Source organism: Ascaphus truei, chromosome 4, assembly GCF_040206685.1.
Source record: "Ascaphus truei isolate aAscTru1 chromosome 4, aAscTru1.hap1, whole genome shotgun sequence".
NCBI lineage: Eukaryota > Metazoa > Chordata > Amphibia > Anura > Ascaphidae > Ascaphus > Ascaphus truei.
In genome coordinates, this window is record NC_134486.1 from 242,550,303 (window position 1) to 242,566,142 (window position 15,840).

The 15,840-nt window shown below is 44.6% G+C and overlaps 1 long non-coding RNA gene across 1 annotated transcript; it reads right to left on the minus strand.

The window, feature by feature from the left end:
• Positions 1-2,996: 2,996 nt before the first annotated feature.
• On the minus strand, positions 2,997-5,374 carry LOC142493321 (uncharacterized). The gene is made up of 3 exons (XR_012801075.1): positions 5,242-5,374; positions 4,020-4,230; positions 2,997-3,075 (listed from the first exon to the last, which is right to left on the minus strand). It is a non-coding gene; the product is annotated as an uncharacterized LOC142493321 (long non-coding RNA).
• Between the last annotated feature and the right edge of the window lie 10,466 nt (positions 5,375-15,840).

The window sequence follows — 15,840 nt, forward strand, 5'->3', positions numbered from 1 at the left end:
TACCAATTGTTCCCCATTTAGTTTCTCTTCTCTCCCTGCCTTATAACCTTGAACCTGTTGATCTTCTACTTTTTTTGTTTTTCTTCTTCTCTGTGTTCTGGGACCTGAACGATAATTCGGTGTATGGTAAACATTACAGTTGGACCGTGTTTTAATATTGTGTTTTACAGAGGATACAGAGCCTAGAAAGTATGTATTGTAGACAAGGTTCCCCCCACCTCACCCCATTTGTGATTTAAAGCCTATTTTAAAAAAAGGATATATAGATTTAAAAAAAAAAAATTATTTACCATTTTAGGATCTTCACCAAAATGTTTTGATTGCAGCAATTATGTTTTTCATTTAATGTGCTTCAACACCAACGCTTATCGTCCATTTTTTTGAAGTGAAGGGGTTTGTCTCATGTACTCGTGCAGGCAGAAAAGATTACACTTTTGTATGCAAGTGGTTTTCCATGAAAGATGCAATCACAAAGGGGTAAAACATTTCAATATCCTTTTTGTATTTTTTTTTTTTAAGTCAGTTCAGTAATATTAGATAATACTGCATTTAAAATAAATAAATATACCAACTTAATGCCATTTGTAATGAGTTTTAATGTACTGAGCATCCTTAGGTTGCTATTGCAGGTTTACCCCCCCCCCCCCAGCAGTGCAAGATCTATGGCACAAATGAGCGCAATCAGGAAAGTGTTGGGCGTCATAGTGCTCGCGCGCCGTCTAAACAAATTAATGTTGTCAATGGAGCGTTTGCATTTTGAACAGACTTTTCAAATTGTTCTTCCCACGTCACGTGAGCGGTTCAGCGAAAGAGGGCGAACCGCTCACGTGATGCCACGCCTCCCGATGCCTGAAGTGCAGGTTTCGCGCGTGCATGAGGCCGCGTGCGCACAGCCGGAGCAAGTATAATCGAGCCCTAACAATAGACAATGTTACTTTAGTAATAGGTTACATTGTAGCTGTTGAGTTACACTGATATAAAGAGAACTTAAACTACAAAACAAGCGCTCGACCTATTGTTATAATGTGATGATTACAATAATTAATTGTGAATCAATTTACAATTGTGAAAAATAATATATCCTAACTGTGCAAGGGTAATCAATAACATATAGCCCCACAACCACCAAGATAAGGGAGGGTATGAGGGGAAAAAGGAGGCTGCCTAGGACAAAATACCAAGCCTGTTCTCTTTATTGCTGAGTTACACTGACTGAAGAATTGATTGAAACTGAAGTCAGCCAAACCTGGGGAAGCAGGATCTTTGCTGATCACGGGAGAACGAATCAATCGGCAGCGTGGGCAATTAGTTTTCATTAAAGGTAATCTAATGCTGCATATATTAAAATATATGTATTTGTAAAGTGCTGGCATTAATACTGCTTTAAGGTTAGTCTCTCGGGATGAAAATTAACTAAGGACATTGAGAGGTTTGGTTTCATGTAGCAGTTTGACACCTTAAAAAAAAAAAAAAAACATTACCATGGGAAGGTTTTTACCATCTTTACCTAACTCCTTTCATTGGTAGTACTGTTTACTATTTATCAAAGCCCCCACGTATAACATTATTTCTGCTCTGTTTGCACAGTAATCAGCGTGCTGTCAGTAGTCAAACAGATAAATGTACGTGGCTTATATCCAGTGTTCCAGAAGAAATGAAAAACACATTCATTTTTAACAAGATACAAATAAGAGCTACTGTAATTTAGAGTGATTGAATCCTTTCTAAGTACCCCAATTACACTCCTACGTTGTTTAAAAATAATGTTTTGAACCACTAGGTTGAACTGTACCTTTAAAGAGGTGTGTGTGTGTGTGTGTGTGTGTGTGTGTGTGTGTATATTATAGCACAACAATGTATGCAGTGTTTTACAAAAGAGAATACAATGCAGGGAATTATAATGCAATTCATGCAACAAACACTAAGGGCCTCATGCAGAGAGCATAGAATTTTAAAAATGGCGAATTTCATAAAAAGTAGCTTTTTTGGAGAGTTTTATTCTCCATATGCAGAAAAGTGCGAATTCTGCTATGTTTAACATGGATGCGTGTGGCGAGTTTAAATTGGCGAGATGCGCGCTTCAGAAACGTGTAAAAACAAATTCGCGCCTTTTTTTTCCCCTTCACTATAGGCGGCGAGCGCCATCTTGCCATATTTTCGTGGCGCGGCAAAAATGCGAGAATCGCGCCTTTTTTTGGCGCGAACAGCCGCTACTTGCCGTTCGCACCTCTCTGCATTCGGAGAGTTTTAAAAATGGCGCGATGGAGGTTCTCGCCAGCCGCGAGGCGAGTTTTAAACATAGAAATAAAAAAATGGCGCGTTTTTCGCAACTCGCCATTTTATGCCGTTTTCTGAGGGAAATTGAACAAAAAATGGCGAGTTTTGAAATAACGATGCTCTCTGCATGAGGCCCTAAATCGGACAATAGGAGAATAAATCCCTGCCCCAGAGAGAGTACAGTCTTATCTGTTCTATTTATTTGTGTCTTTTGTAAAATGAGTAGATCTTAATTTGGTCACCTCCCCTGAAACCTCTGCTTATCAGATACTTATTATCCTACAGTTTTGTTTCTGTAATGATGGCATCATGGTCACTTTACAAATGCAAAAGAAAAACCGTGGCACTGAGCACTTTGTGCACATTCTCAGATCCGGACATGGTCTTTAACATGCAAGATTAGCTGGAGAAAAAAATGCGTAGGCACATTTAACGCTGAGATTTAGCCAGATTTATTGTCTCCGTGACCACGAGAAACTAAGTGTAAATCCCTGGCAATTATTTGCTTTCTGCAGATGCGGCGACAGCCACGACCGCAAGAATGGACTTTAGTGGCGGCTGTAGCACTCTGCAGTAATGATAGGCGGCGCTAGTGTATGTCTTTGCATTTAGATTAATGTAACCCACCACTTATTCCCCGATAAACTTCAGAGGACTGAAAAAGCATTTTTAAATGATGTTTCTTTATCATCCAGTAATGACAGTTTAACAAATACTTTAGGACATAATACAATCTTCCAAATATACAATCTGCGTCAGCTGACATCTTCAGGCTGTCTGTCCCTTGTGCAGTTTCACCTGTAAGAAAACCATTTTGAAAATGTTTTTAATAATCGAGAAGAAATAGATGCATCAATTACACGTGGAACATGCCACTGCTATTTGCTTATATTGGTCCCTTTAATGCCTTGAATGAGAGTTTTTCATCACATTGCACTGTACAGGTTCTTCTGGATGCATAGGTGTTTATCTGTCATGAGCAAATATATACAAGGAAATCATCATCTAGAACTAATAAGTCTCCCCCTCTCTCTCTCTCCCCCTCTCTCTCTCCCTCTCTCTCTCTCCCCCTCTCTCTCTCCCCCTCTCTCTCTCTCCCCCCCTCTCTCTCTCCCCACCTCTCTCTCTCCCCCTCTCTCTCTCTCTCCCCCCCTCTCTCCCCCCTCTCTCTCTCCTGCTCTCTCTCTCTCCCCCTCTCTCTCCCGCTCTCTCTCTCTCCCCCTCTCTCTCTCTCTCTCTCCCCCTCTCTCCCTCTCTCTCTCTCTCTCTCTCTCTCTCTCTCTCTCTCTCCCTCCCCCCTCTCTCTCCCCCCTCTCTCTCCCCCCTCTCTCTCGCCCCTCTCTCTTCCCCCCCTCTCTCTCTCCCCCCCTCTCTATCTCCCCCCTCTCTCTCTCCCCCCCTCTCTATCTCCCCCCTCTCTCTCTCCCCTCTCTCTCCCTCCCTCCCCGCACATGCAGGTACATTTGTCCACTTTCCATTTCAATGGTAGTGCCACGTTTAAATGAGCCAACAATGGGTTGCTTGTCCAGACCCCATGCATTAAACAGGACAAAGACAGTAGTGTTGTGAAGCTTTATTCTTGCTTTGCTTTCAGAACCACATTAACCGCTTTGTTTTTTGTTTGTTTTTCCACCTTTACAACATTTTGAGGATGCTAAGCATTACCCAGTGTTCATGTTATCAATACATTCAGATTAAAAAAAATATATATATATATATATATATATGTAAAACGCGTTAACCTATCATCATCAAAAAGGTTCAGTCATGGAAAAGTCACCGGTGAACCTTCAAGTTTCAAGCTCTGGAGAGAATCCAATCTTCCAATGAAACGGTTTGCACATAATGACATCCTTGTACTTCAGTAGGCAGAGTATGCAGGCTGGAATTCTTTGCAAAGACATTCCTCCCTATTCCTCTCTGCTTCCTGCTCTCAGTTTCAGATAGTAATGGCTGGGGTAAAAAAAATGAAAAATTAACCCTTTTTTTTTTTTTTTTTTTAACAGTGCCTCTTATGTAGCGGGTGCGGGGCTTGATATGATATGGAATGAATTGCTGCAATGTTAACGCAATAGACATGGCTGTGGGACGCTACAACCTCACATTATAGACATGGCGCCAGTGTGTTGGTCCGCCTCTCGGCAAGGCCTTCTCCTAAGAGAAAAAAACAGACCGGAGAGAGGGAACCTAGTAAGGGCACTCTAAACACATAGGTGGTATGGTGAACACTTTAAAACATACACTTTATTCAAATAATTTAAAATAATGGGTGATAAAATAAGAATTAAACGTTTAGATCCTTCATATGAACACTGAATGTTGTGTTCTGGATCAATGAATGCTGACTGCAAATATCCTCTATTAATGTATGTTGCAGTTTGGACCAGTGAGTATGGTGAGTCACTGTCCAAATGAACCAAAGCACCCTAAATGTCGCTGCTGTAACAGTATGTGCCAGTATAAACAATCCCTAATACGCAGAATATACAGCACTCTAGCATACATAAGGAACCCTAGCCAGGTCTGCCAAAAAACAGTGAGGTAGTGTGACTGGCTGAATGAGTGGGATCCTGGCTATTAATATAGCTAGTACACAGCTTAGGTTCCTTATGTATGCTAGAGTGCTGTATATTCTGCGTATTAGGGATTGTTTATACTGGCACATACTGTTACAGCAGCGACATTTAGGGTGCTTTGGTTCATTTGGACAGTGACTCGCCATACTCACTGGTCCAAACTGCAACATACATTAATAGAGGATATTTGCAGTCAGCATTCATTGATCCAGAACACCACATTCAGTGTTCATATGAAGGATCTAAACGTTTAATTCTTATTTTATCACCCATTATTTAAAAATTATTTGAATAAAGTGTATGTTTTAAAGTGTTCACCATACCACCTATGTGTTTATAGTGCCCTTACTAGGTTCCCTCTCTCCGGTCTGTTGTTATATGCACTTACCTACTGTAGGGAGCACCGACACATTTACATTTAGACAGTTGCGGGGGTTCCCTCTTTTGTTATCCCTTCTCCTAAGAGAGTAAGAAACTTGCAAAGGAAGTGTTAAGCTTGTACTTTTTGAAAGGTGGCAGAACTCTGGGGGGTTTTAAGTGGCAAACTGTGTGATTTTTAAAATATATATATATACTTTTAAGCTGACGATGGATAGAGGTTGTCCTGGTATATGGCTGCGTTGGGTTTATCCTGTCATTATTTTCTTGTTAGCCTTACACCATTATTTTGTTTGCTTAAAGGAGCAATTCATGCTTTTTAATATAGGGTTGAAGCAGGGGGTCTCCGGAGCTGATCCCCATTGATTTCAGCTCTGGGGACCCCCGATTTCCTGAGATCCTTACCTCAGAACGGGGTGCCGGTATCTTCTGCAAATTTAAAGCGCCTGCGTCATGCGGACCGACAGGAAGCTGAACCTGATGATCTCCCGGCTCCCTATTGGACAGCACTGCGCGGGACCGGTGAAACTACGCCACTATGTGAGCGGAGCAGCTACCAGCACCCCCTACGTAGGTAAGCGTCTCCAGAAGCAGGTGGTCCCCAGTGCTGACATTATTGGGGTTCAGGTCTGGAGACACCCTGCTTCAATCATATGTAAAAAAAATAAACGCTAGCTTGCTTTCTGTCCTTCATTGTCTTTGCCCATGTACTGTACACACCCTTGTTGTACACACCTATACTCCCTCACCGGCACAAACGCAATGCAGAAACCATCCAAGGCAGCAATGCTTGTTAATGTTGGCAAAGTCGCTAAGTGTTATTGTACACTGTGTGCTTTCTTGAGCAGTAGTCTCCTTATTGCATCTGCATGTGTAAACGCAGTATTATTTTGCATATCGTAACTGTTTCTGTTCACTATCTTGGGCTACAGTGCTTATAAATAAGTGATAGCTGTAGGATCACTCACTTCGATTTCCACTTTTGGCAGAAGGGAATAAGCCAGTTAAATGCCTTGTTACTTGATACTTTTTAAAGATACCTGCGTATATATATATATATATATATATATATATATATATATATATATATATATATATATAAAAGTACTAGGATCTATGTTTGGGGGAAAAAAAGCAGTAATGAGCCCTTCAATTTATACAAACAATGGCTACACTATATAAGTTAATTTTGTGGTAAGGTTCTAATTTGAAATGTAGTGCAAGCAATTATACCTATTTTGTCAGCGCTAGAAATGGTTCACTATGCTGTTATTATAGCATTAGCTATTCCATCCCATTTTCAATGACTTACAGATGTATTATTGAGCATGATCGTGCAGCATATCTAAGGCATAGGCAATAAAAATCCTAATCTTTGATGTTGAAAGGGGTAATTATGTAGGGGCATTTAGAAATAAGCACTTAAACAATACAACTTTATTTTTTTGGTCAATAGGATTTCAGTGGATCACTCGCAAACGTGAATAATGATCAAGGAAATGGGCTCATAAGGAGGGAGACGAATAACCAACCATTGTTTATGCACACATATAATACACACATAATACACTACAATTCTAAAGGTGCCACAATGCACAAAACATACCATCAGAAACGTCTTGGTATATGAGAGCCATACGTCTAATGTACCCTTTGGCAACCTAAGGTCCTTGATAGATACTTCCGTTGTTTGCCAGTCCATAACCATGGCCTATACTATGTGGTCATATTGAATATTGGCATAAATGGAAGAAGTTCTATAGCTCTAGAAGAAAGGTGTCTACCAAGGCTGCCATGGACCCGGTTAAGAAAAGCCATAAAGAAATGAGGCGTCAACAAATGTGGTTGCCACTTTAATTGCAGTGGCTTAATTAAAACACTAACGTTTGAGTTGCTTTTTTGGAGTCTTCAGTGGGCCAACATTGGTATCCATAGAATAAAGACGGCTCTCATATCAAGGTTATGAACATAACCCTATTAACCTCGGTTTTACTTTCTCATATCACAGAGACCATGCCATGACATTGAGCGTGTGCCAATGAAAATATATTGCAGAACTTTACTTGTGATGGGAAAGCAGAAAGTAGCTTACTTCTGGTTTGCAAGTGCAGCTGTTTATGGTTTCTCGGTGCCATGATTCTGGTATTTTCCGTTGCACTGTCTTCTTGCAGCGAGTTAAATGGTTTGTAGGATTTTGGCCGTGAGTGCCCCACTAAGCGGGAGTCACTGAACCAAAATCCTTCCATTTCCACTTCAGTCCTAACATGAACATGTTGTTTTTGTTATGGCGTAAAATGACTGACTTCAATTATTTACATCATATGAATTCTCCATATCTCGAGCTTTTCAATTCTAGCATGCCTAAAGAAGAGCTACAATAATAATATCCCTAAAACATCCTGTAATGCCGAGTGTTAAAGCTGTGTATTCTGCAGGCGCTGCGGGCTGTGTATATTCTGCAGGCGCTGCGGACTGTGTGTTCTGCAGGCGCTGAGGGCTGTGTGTTCTGCAGGCGCTGAGGGCTGTGTGTTCTGCAGGCGCTGAGGGCTGTATGTTCTGCAGGCGCTGAGGGCGGTGTGTTCTGCAGGCGCTGAGGGCTGTGTATATTCTGCAGGCGCTGAGGGCTGTGTATATTCTGCAGGCGCTGAGGGCTGTATATTCTGCAGGCGCTGAGGGCTGTGTATTCTGCAGGCGCTGAGGGCTGTATATTCTGCAGGCACTGAGGGCTGTGTATTCTGCAGGAGCTGAGGGCTGTGTGTTCTGCAGGCGCTGAGGGCTGTGTGTCCTGCAGGAGCTGAGGGCGGTGTATTCTGCAGGCACTGAGGGCTGTGTGTTCTGCAGGAGCTGAGGGCTGTGTATATTCTGCAGGCGCTGAGGGCTGTATATTCTGCAGGCGCTGAGGGCTGTATATTCTGCAGGCACTGAGGGCTGTGTATTCTGCAGGCGCTGAGGGCTGTATATTCTGCAGGCGCTGAGGGCTGTGTATTCTGCAGGCACTGAGGACTGTGTATTCTGCAGGAGCTGCGGGCGGTGTATTCTGCAGGAGCTGCGTGCGGTGTATTCTGCAGGAGCTGCGTGCGGTGTATTCTGCAGGAGCTGCGGGCGGTATATTCTGCAGGCGCTGAGGGCTGTGTATATTCTGCAGGCGCTGAGGGCTGTGTATTCTGCAGGCGCTGCGGGCTGTGTGTATTCTGCAGGCGCTGCGGGCTGTGTATATTCTGCAGGCGCTGCGGGCTGTGTATATTCTGCAGGCGCTGCGGGCTGTGTGTATTCTGCAGGCGCTGCGGGCTGTGTGTATTCTGCAGGCGCTGAGGGCTGTGTATATTCTGCAGGCACTGAGGGCTGTGTATATTCTGCAGGCGCTGCGGGCTGTGTATATTCTGCAGGCGCTGAGGGCTGTGTATATTCTGCAGGCGCTGAGGGCTGTGTATATTCTGCAGGCGCTGAGGGCTGTGTATATTCTGCAGGCGCTGCGGGCTGTGTGTTCTGCAGGCGCTGAGGGCTGTGTGTTCTGCAGGCGCTGAGGGCTGTGTATATTCTGCAGGCGCTGAGGGCTGTGTATATTCTGCAGGCGCTGAGGGCTGTGTATTCTGCAGGCACTGAGGACTGTGTATTCTGCAGGAGCTGCGGGCGGTGTATTCTGCAGGAGCTGCGTGCGGTGTATTCTGCAGGAGCTGCGGGCGGTGTGTTCTGCAGGCGCTGAGGGCGGTGTGTTCTGCAGGCGCTGAGGGCTGTGTGTTCTGCAGGCGCTGAGGGCTGTGTGTTCTGCAGGCGCTGAGGGCTGTGTGTTCTGCAGGCGCTGAGGGCTGTGTGTTCTGCAGGCGCTGAGGGCTGTGTATTCTGCAGGCACTGTGGACTGTGTGTTCTGCAGGCGCTGAGGGCTGTGTGTTCTGCAGGCGCTGAGGGCTGTGTATATTCTGCAGGCACTGAGGACTGTGTATTCTGCAGGCACTGAGGACTGTGTATTCTGCAGGCGCTGAGGACCGTGTATTCTGCAGGCGCTGAGGACTGTGTATTCTGCAGGCGCTGAGGACTGTGTGTTTTGCAGGCGCTGAGGGCTGTGTATTCTGCAGGGGCTGAGTTCTGTGTATATTCTGCAGGCGCTGAGGGCTGTGTATTCTGCAGGCGCTGAGGGCTGTGTGTTCTGCAGGCGCTGAGGGCGGTGTGTTCTGCAGGCGCTGAGGGCGGTGTGTTCTGCAGGCGCTGAGGGCGGTGTGTTCTGCAGGCGCTGAGGGCGGTGTGTTCTGCAGGCGCTGAGGGCGGTGTGTTCTGCAGGCGCTGAGGGCGGTGTGTTCTGCAGGCGCTGAGGGCGGTGTGTTCTGCAGGCGCTGAGGGCGGTGTGTTCTGCAGGCGCTGAGGGCGGTGTGTTCTGCAGGCGCTGAGGGCGGTGTGTTCTGCAGGCGCTGAGGGCGGTGTGTTCTGCAGGCGCTGAGGGCGGTGTGTTCTGCAGGCGCTGAGGGCTGTGTGTTCTGCAGGCGCTGAGGGCTGTGTGTTCTGCAGGCGCTGAGGGCTGTGTGTTTTGCAGGCGCTGAGGGCTGTGTATTCTGCAGGGGCTGAGTTCTGTGTATATTCTGCAGGTGCTGAGGGCTGTGTATATTCTGCAGGCGCTGAGGGCTGTGTGTTCTGCAGGCGCTGAGGGCTGTGTGTTCTGCAGGCGCTGAGGGCGGTGTGTTCTGCAGGCGCTGAGGGCGGTGTGTTCTGCAGGCGCTGAGGGCGGTGTGTTCTGCAGGCGCTGAGGGCGGTGTGTTCTGCAGGTGCTGAGGGCGGTGTGTTCTGCAGGCGCTGAGGGCGGTGTGTTCTGCAGGCGCTGAGGGCGGTGTGTTCTGCAGGCGCTGAGGGCGGTGGATTCTGCAGGCGCTGAGGGCGGTGTGTTCTGCAGGCGCTGAGGGCGGTGTGTTCTGCAGGCGCTGAGGGCGGTGTGTTCTGCAGGCGCTGAGGGCTGTGTGTTCTGCAGGCGCTGAGGGCTGTGTGTTCTGCAGGCGCTGAGGGCTGTGTGTTCTGCAGGCGCTGAGGGCTGTGTGTTCTGCAGGCGCTGAGGGCTGTGTATATTCTGCAGGCACTGAGGACTGTATTCTGCAGGCACTGAGGGCTGTGTGTTCTGCAGGCGCTGAGGGCTGTGTGTTCTGCAGGCGCTGAGGGCTGTGTATATTCTGCAGGCGCTGAGGGCTGTGTGTTCTGCAGGCGCTGAGGGCTGTGTGTTCTGCAGGCGCTGAGGGCTGTGTATATTCTGCAGGCACTGAGGACTGTATTCTGCAGGCGCTGAGGGCTGTGTGTTCTGCAGGCGCTGAGGGCTGTGTATATTCTGCAGGCGCTGAGGGCTGTGTGTTCTGCAGGCGCTGAGGGCTGTGTATATTCTGCAGGCGCTGAGGGTTGTGTGTTCTGCAGGCGCTGAGGGTTGTGTGTTCTGCAGGCGCTGAGGGCTGTGTATATTCTGCAGGCGCTGAGGGTTGTGTGTTCTGCAGGCGCTGAGGGCTGTGTATATTCTGCAGGCGCTGAGGGCTGTGTATTCTGCAGGCGCTGAGGGCTGTGTATTCTGCAGGCGCTGAGGGCTGTGTATATTCTGCAGGCGCTGAGGGCTGTGTATATTCTGCAGGCGCTGAGGACTGTGAAACGGTAACATGTACATTATTCCATAGACGTTAGATTTGTGACTTGCATGGCATTAAATAACAGTGCAACAGGGTAGACGGAGATATATTATGAGGATGAGGGATTTAAATATTGATTTAAATATCCTCTAAACACGGATATTGAAATCCATGTGGCACCATTGCTTTGCATCACTTTTGCCCCAGTTTTGCAGCTAGGAGGGTTAGATAGATATGTCCCTCTGTATTTTAGTCTGTTTCAGTAAATGAACAGTACTATGACCAGTCAATTACTGTCTGTTTTATATCGAATAGTTGAAACATGGGTAACGTGTGTGTGTGTTGAGGATGGTGTAATGTATATAGATATCTGCTTCACAGTATATATACTAATTTCTGTTGATAAATTATACAGGTAAACAACTTTTTTTTTGTTATGTATACTTGCATGGGTATAATTAAAATATTTTGAAATAACTACACTATCTAGATAATATTTCCAAAATTGTCTTTTTTTTTTTTTTTTAAACATGGTGTCTAGAAGACAAAAGATAAACATATACAACAGTTGAGAAATAAGTTATAACATATTAAGCTATGGTTATAAGCCGTGGTCGACAAATCACCAAAAAATCTACTCGCCACCTAGTACCACACGTGTGCTGCTTGGGCCAATAGGAGCTCGCCACGATGTTAAATCCACTCGCCCGGGGCGTGCAAATGTATAGGTTTGTCGAACACTGGTTATAAGTGTTACATTGTTTTAACTAGCTAGCTGCTGATCGGATTTGTTAGAGGTTAGGTGGAGTGATCCTTGGAGTACTGTTTCATAAACATAGCCCCAAGTATACCTCTCCTTAACCCTCTAGGGCTCTCTTTCATAAAAGTACAACCTTAGAGGCCCTTGTGTGACCTACGTTGTACGTCCTGAGCATGACCTAGTTTTAGGACTGTTCACGATCTGATCGCAAACTATGCTGAAGGGGCGGGAAGAGATCCTTTCCCTTCACTTCCGGGTTCCTGCGACCTGACCGGAAGCGATTTATGTGATCGTTCATCAGAGTGGTCATGTGATCCTGTCCTTGCCGGATCGGCCTTGGCATAAAGGTGGCAGCTCACACTGGCACCGAAGGGGTGAAGACACCTTTCTTGGCTTCGTAAATAATGTACGACCCTCCTGTTCAAGTGATTGGGCCTGTAAGGCATCTTCGGGCTTGGAAGGTGTGTCCTACCGAGGAGCTCTCTTTGATAAATATGGCCATTAATCTCCATATCACTCACAAGGCTGGTAATGAAAGTGTAGCACTTACATGAACTGCTTGTTATAAATAACGAGTGTTATTGAGGGCCATGTCACCACTAATCTCATAATAACAGACCCGCACACGTTGAGAATGATTTCTTTGTAGTGAGGTGGCACCTGCTGGCAGTTCCCCCGACCTGATCTCTAATTATCTACGCTACTTAGTCGTTACGCCGCAATACAACAGACCTTTTATCCGGCTCACTCACAGCAACGTAACTCGGGTTGAGATTTCAAGAGGCTTAAAATGTCTTAACCCTTTCAGGGTTCGAAGGGCTAGTACCTGCCTACTTTGGCTACACTGAACTTGGTTTTTAAAAAATATAAAGCAAAATGAATATATAAGTTGTTGAATCTGTCCTCCTCATCGGGATATTGTGCATGAGACTTATTTCTAAGGTTGACCCATAGTACGATGTTGTAGGAGTGGGGAAATGCATGCATTTTCTCACCAGGTCTTAATGAGTCCTGATGCTTCTACCAGATTTAGCTATGTTTTGTCTGTCTAATTATCAGCAGACACCGGTTTCTCAGCATTACTTTAACAGCAAATGAAAGACTTTGCGCGCACACACACACACACACACACACACACACACACACACACACACACACACACACACACACACACACACACACACACACACACATTCTCCAATGCCGCTTATTCCAACAAAACTGACAATTCATATCCATCCTCACAATGCTTCATAGTTGTATTAATATCTGTAATAAAATATACAGTATTACTGCTAGCCTGTAGATTTAAAGACACTAAGCACAATCAATGAAAAAAAGAATATAATGTGCAAAAGCGGTTGTACACAACAGAACCAGCTCTGACGCGTTTGCTTCCTGGTATGGAACTTTGTCAAAGAGTAACTGGTCAAGTCCCCAGATCTATAAATAGGTACTCCTGCTCTCTGATAGGATCAGTCATTAGAGGCGTCCCAGGTAATGCACACCTGTTGAATACTCCATTTTGCTCACTCTAGGAGAGATAGTGGAGTGTATTATATTATAAGATCACGTGGGAACCAAGAAAAACAATAGACAAAAAGTGTAATTACAAACATGACAAATTAAAAACAAACATTTATAATGTAACCACCAAAACTAAATAGAAATGTTGTGGGCAAAAAAAACTAAAGTAACTAGTGAATTTATTGCTGGGGAAATTTCCTTTCCTCCAACTTTAAGGGGTGACCCCATGTCATTTGTACAGCCCTTGGGATAAATAGTTATTTTGGGAGCGCTTTGTATTGCCCCTGAATGTATTTGTATATACTGTAGTTATCATATCCCCTCTTAAACGCCTCTTTTCTAATGTAAATAAATCTATTTTAGCTAGCTTGTCCTCATAAGTTAGATTGACCATTCCCTTTATTAATTTGGTGGCTCTTCTCTGCACTTTTTCTAGTACTTTGTACTCCATATTCAAGGTGTGGTCTTACTAATGCTTTATAGAACGGCATAATTATGTTTAATTGCCTTCCATCCATTCCCCGTTTAATGAATGATAAGATCTTGTTTGCCTCTGCAGCTACTGCATGACTTTGGGCACTATTGCTAAGCCTGCTGTCTACAAGTACTCATAAATCCTTCTCCATCAATGTTTCCCCTGATTTATCCCCTTTTAATTTGCAAGTCACCTGTATATTCTTGTTTCCCAAATGCATAACCTTATATTTATCTGTATTAAACCTCATCTGCCATTTACCTGCCCACATTTCCAGTCTCTCCAAGTCCTTCTGAGAGAGAAATTACATCCTGCTCTGATTCTATTACCTTACACAATTTAGTATCATCAGCAAAGATGAAGACTTTGCTCTCGATGCCAACCTCAAGGTCATTAATAAACAAGTTAGAAAGCAGGGGTCCCAGTACCGATCCCTGAGGTACTCCACTCACAACTTTAGCCAACTTGACTATCTTACAGCTAATTTTCAATCCAGGGCAAATATTTAAATAGAGTCCAATTTGCTTTATTTTGTACACTAATCTTTTGTGTGGAACCATATCAAAAGCCTTTGCAAAATATAAGTAGACCACATCAACTGCATTACCCTGGTTGAAATGCCAACGTACTTCCGCAAAGAAACTAAGATGGTGAGTTTAGCATGATCTATCCTTTATAAATCCATGGTGACTATTGCTAATAATTTTGCTATCCATTAGGTATTCCTGAATATTATCCTGTACTATACCTTCTAATAGCTTCACCACTACTGATGTCAGGCTTAAAATGTCCCGTTTGTGATCTAGTTCCCTTTTAAAATATATATGTAGTGATGGCTTTTAATGAGTGTGTTAAAATGCATTTATTAGTAAATTCACAATGTATTTTCAAAGACCTGTTATTGGTGTAATTGGTTTTCTTGGATTCAGTCATCCCACACATAGCATAGGTTGAACTTGATGGATATGTTTTTTTTTCCCCCAACCTCATCTACTGTATGTAACTATATAGCGCCCACGGTGTACTCTACACTTTATAGAGACCATACAGTATAGGGAATTATAATACAATAAGCACAGCAAAGTCCGACAATAGGAAAGGAAACCCCTGCCCTGGGGAGCTTACAATCTAAGTAGTATGTTGGGAGATTTACAGAGACAGCAGGTGAGGGAATAAGTGCTGTAGATGGCAGTGCTTGGCCACAATGTAGGAGCGACTGTGGGTGTGGGACAGTATCCACGAGTCCATGCTATTGAAATGCTTAATTTAAGAGGGGGAGAGTTAAGGTTTGATTTAAAGGTGGGGAAGAGGGTGCTTGGCGTATACCGAGTATGAGGGAGTTCCACAGGTAAGTGGCAGTGAGGAAAAATGTTTTTCAGGCGAGAAAGAGCTGTAGAAGTGAAGCTGGGGGAGAGTAGAATGTTGTGTAGAGAGCAGGAGACGAGCACGGGCATAACGAGGGATCAAAGCTACGTTCTACTTCCATGTGTGGGGGGTAAGCACTGCGCATGACCTCTAGATCATTTACCATTGGCTCCCTATGCCATGTGATACTAGTAACCAGTATGACACTTGTTGCTAAGACAACTAGAACACTATTTAAAACATAATGCGGACACCCTCCGCTCACCTTCCCCTGACGAAGCGCCACCCGGAGCGAACCTCTTAGAGCATAGTGACGCGCTGATGTCACGTCAGGAAGGACTGGCTTGTCTAGCTGTGGCTAGCTGGGCTCGCTCTCGCTACTTTTCGTTACTTCTCTGTCGAGCTAGACCTAGGCAGCTGTGCTGTGATTCACACCGCATTCTTATTACTATTATCTAATTTGCACTCAATAGATGTTCACTATAACTGTCAGGCAGACAATTGATACTTATTGCTACGTCTCTGTTGAGTTACTTGTAGGCAGACAGTTAGGGCTGCGCTGTGACTGACACGGCTTGATCGATTATCAATTCTACTGTTTACATACGCTCTATTATTATGATATGGCAACGCACTGTGACCATTTATAGTGCTTCTTTGGGGTTTCATGGTTTATAAGCTTTCCTGGAGTAATTGCGGTTTATTTACACAGCCACTCTCAAACTGTTTAGCCACTATAAAATTATATAAGTGGCAAATTGGATGCGCACTAATACAGCGGATAAAAGTACAGCATACTGGTTTACTATTTATAACCAGCATTGGGGGAACGGGTGTTACTTACACAATATATGTACCGCATCAAATTTTGGTCCTTAATTGGTAGATTTGTTT